Source organism: Cynocephalus volans, chromosome 8, assembly GCF_027409185.1.
Source record: "Cynocephalus volans isolate mCynVol1 chromosome 8, mCynVol1.pri, whole genome shotgun sequence".
Taxonomy (NCBI): domain Eukaryota; kingdom Metazoa; phylum Chordata; class Mammalia; order Dermoptera; family Cynocephalidae; genus Cynocephalus; species Cynocephalus volans.
In genome coordinates this window covers 31,487,013-31,490,916 of record NC_084467.1, presented here as the reverse complement: position 1 = coordinate 31,490,916, position 3,904 = coordinate 31,487,013, and positions in this window count along the sequence as shown.

Here is a 3,904-nt window from a genome sequence, read left to right as displayed (position 1 = left end):
GCACTTAAACAAAATTCCTCCCACCGTACATCCACCTCTATATAAGGTCTTCTTCCTCTCAGTCAAAGCCCAGGTTTCGAAGCTCACTGACTCCACTTCTGCACTTCCCATTCACTTCCCACAGCTCCACTGAAAATGCTCCAGTAAAAGTGATCTTTCTACTGGACACCTATAGCCCTTGGCTTGCTTGACCTCTGCATAATCTGACACTGTGTGACACACCCTCCACACCCTCCTTCTTGGAACTTACTTCTCTCCTGCTCCTCCTACCTCTCTGGCTACTCCCTTTCTATAGACAATCTCCTTCAGGGGATCCTCTTTCTCTGCTCCTGAAACCACCCTTCCCTTGGAGCTCCCCGGAGTTTTTGTCTCAAACCTCTTCTCACTGTACACATACTCTCTAAGCAATTTCTTTTCCACTCCTGTGACTTTGATTCGATGAGCTGATGACTGCCTCATCTATGGTTCTCCCGAGCTCCACATGCATACAACCAGCTACCTACTGGACATCTCTGCCCAGAATCCCTTAGAAACCCTGACCTCAACACACCCTAAGCTGAACTCAGTATCTTCTCCTGAACCATCACTGCCACTACTTCACTGCAAATAACCTTCCTCCTTTTATGCTCCCTATTTTAGTTAACTACACCACTCACCCACAGATTCCCAAGCCAGAAACCTGTAAGTCATCCTAGGTTCCTCCCTCTCCGCCTCATACACCACATTCAATTAGTCATCAAAACACGTACATTTTGGGCCGGCCCGTGGCTCACTCGGGAGAGTGTGGTGCTGATAACACCAAGGCCATGGGTTCGGATCCCATATAGGGATGGCCGGTTGCTCACTGGCTGAGCGTGGTGCTGACAACACCAAGTCAAGGGTTAAGATCCCCTTACCGGTCATCTTTTAAATAAAAAAAAAAAAAAAAAAAAAAAACCACGTACATTTTACCCCTTACATTTCTTTTTCTTTTTCTTTTTTTTTTAAAAGATGACCGGTAAGGGGATCTTAACCCTTGACTTGGTGTTGTCAGCACCATGCTCACCCAGTGAGCAACCAGCCATCCCTATATCGGATCCGAACCCTTGGCCTTGGTGTTATCAGCACCACACTCTCCCGAGTGAGCCACGGGGCCGGCCCATACCCCTTACATTTCTTGATGTGCCAACATTGCTACTTTACTACCTTCACAACCTGAGTTTAATCCCTAGTCACTCCCTGCCTAAATTATTGTGATAGCCTCCTAACTCATCTGTCACTACTCTTGCCCCACTCTAATCCTTCACACTGCTGCCAGAAGAGAAGTACTGCTAAAATGTAAATCTAATCATAGCCTCCCTTGCCTAAAATCCTTCAATGGCTCCCAAAAAGCCTTAGGATAAAGTCCAAACTCCGTGAAGCATGACATACAACGCCAGTCAACATTTCAGTACCGCCCTCTTTTCCTACCTCATCTCCTTTCTCCTTCCCTCATGTCCACATCCTTCACTCTAACCTTACTAATACCCCATATTCCCTCCCCTCAAGCTCTCTCATCCCCTTACTTCTTGTTCATGCTGGAAATGAACAAATGAATTCATGCCCCAAAATGCCCTTTACCTGAACTTTTTCCCAAAGAGTCCAGAATCCTTTAGGTAACAGCTCAGGTTTCATTTCCTCTTGGATGCCTTCCCTGACCCTACCACACTCTAGATGTATTGGGTACTCCTCTTCACTACTATAGCACCAGCATTTATCTATATTATAGCACTCCCTACAATAGATGGTAATTGTTGGCTTACTAATGTTTCCCCCATTAAACTGTAAGATCTTAGAGATACAAGGACAATATCTTTGTTTCCTCAGCACTTCACCTACTCTCTGGTTAATAAATGTTTATTAATTAAATGAATAAATGTATCCTCCAAATAAACCCCCTAACACCCTGGCAGATTAGCAAATCGAGATATAACTGAAGATTTCAGAGGGGACTTAAGGGGATTTCTTTCTTTTTCTTTTTTTTGGTGGGCTGGCTGGTATGGGGAGCTGAAGCCTTGACCTTGGTGATACAAGGCTGTGCTGTAACCAGCTGAGCAACCAGCCAGCCCCTTAAGGGGATTTCTTACGTAATTCTTGCCCAGTATTTTTCCTGGAACCAAACAATGAAGGCTGTCCAGAGAATAGATAGAACAAATGTCCTGGGGCACCCAACATTCCTAATTTAAATAAGTAAAGGATAAGAAACATAACCTTGAGTCATGGGTTCAAATGCATAGACCTATTTAACAAGTTCAGAAGGAGTAAAATCTTTAAAAAAGATTTTTGAGGGCCAGTCCATGGCTCACTTGGCAGAGTGTGGTGCTGACAGCACCAAGTCAAGGGCTAAAATCCCCCTACCCATCATCTTTAAAAAAAAAAAGATTTTTGTACAAGAAGAAAGAGGACTTTGTTCTGGAAAAGCCCTGGGATAAGAAGTAAGTCTTTTTCAAGGCAACGTCTTCTAGAAAAGAGTTAGCAATATTAGTATCTAAATTTAAGTCCCTGTACCTGCCTAAAACCTCTCTCAAATATACCTACCCTCTTCTCTTTAACAGTCGTCCCTTAATCTAACCTCATTTCTCAGCTACAACAGTGGCCTCCTAGAGAGTGGGTCTCCACTCTTACCCATTATTTACATAATTTCTACATTCATCCTGCCCATTGTATAAAGCTCAGTTTCTTCTGACTGACATTCAGGTCCTTCCTCTCCCTACTCATAACCTTAATATCACTCTTTCAGTGCATCTAAGTGGCCCATGCTTCTCCCCAATACCACTTTTTCCAACACAGTATCTGCCTATAATTACTAAAAGAATTAGTGCACACAGTGAGCTTAGCTTATTCATTGTTGTTGATTGACTAAAAAGCACTCCTACCCTCCCAAAAAAATCACTTCCTATATGTCTCAATGTAACACGCTCCTGGGGGGTGAAAACTTTCTGAATTCCAAAAGACACTTCAAGCAAGCTCATTGTTTTCATCAACACAAAAGAATTGTTTATCTTTGTGAACAAAAACTACTATAGAAATTTGCATACCAGCCAAAAACAAACAAACAGATAAAGAAAAAACCAGTAAAGAAATTTGCTATAGGGCTGGCCAGTTAGCTCACTCAGAGTGAGATGCTGAGAACATGATTAACACCAAGGTCAAGGGTCCGGATTCCCATACCAGCTGCCGCCAATAAAAAAGAGACAGGGCCGGCCCATGGCTCACTTGGGAGAGTGTGGTGCTGATAACACCAAGGCCACAGGTTTGGATCCCTATATAGGGATGGCCGGTTAGCTCACTTGGGAGAGCGTGGTACTGACAACACCAAGTTAAGGGTTAAGATCCCCTTACCAGTCATCTTTTACAAAAAAAAAAGAGACAGAGAGAGAGAAATTTGTTATGGTAAGAGGGAATCCAGTCATACAGCTGGCAAAGCCCTTGCCCAAAAGAAAGATGCTGACTGACCAACTAATTAACTTGTTTTAGGCAACTACCCAAATCATCCCTGATAATTGGAACATCCCTGATGGTTGACACATGGTCATACAGAAGAAAGCAATTTTGAACAAAGAAACAAAAATAAAAGCTTGTGTCCAATGAGAGCAGACTTACACTGTAATGCACTTTTAGGTAGCCACAGCAAGTGGAGGGTATCAGATTCCAGGCTGGCCAAAAAGGGCCTATCCTTGAGAGCTCCATTCTCTCCCAGGCAGAGCACAGCTATGTGTTGGTCAGCCTGCCTTTCCAGTCCCTAACCCTACATAAACACACACACACACCCCTAGGGAAAGCATATTATCTAAAGCTCTATGTACTTTCCTGTATTTTTTATATTTCTCTACATTTAACACATATTACTTTTATAACATGAAAAGAAAATTATTTAAAAATATAA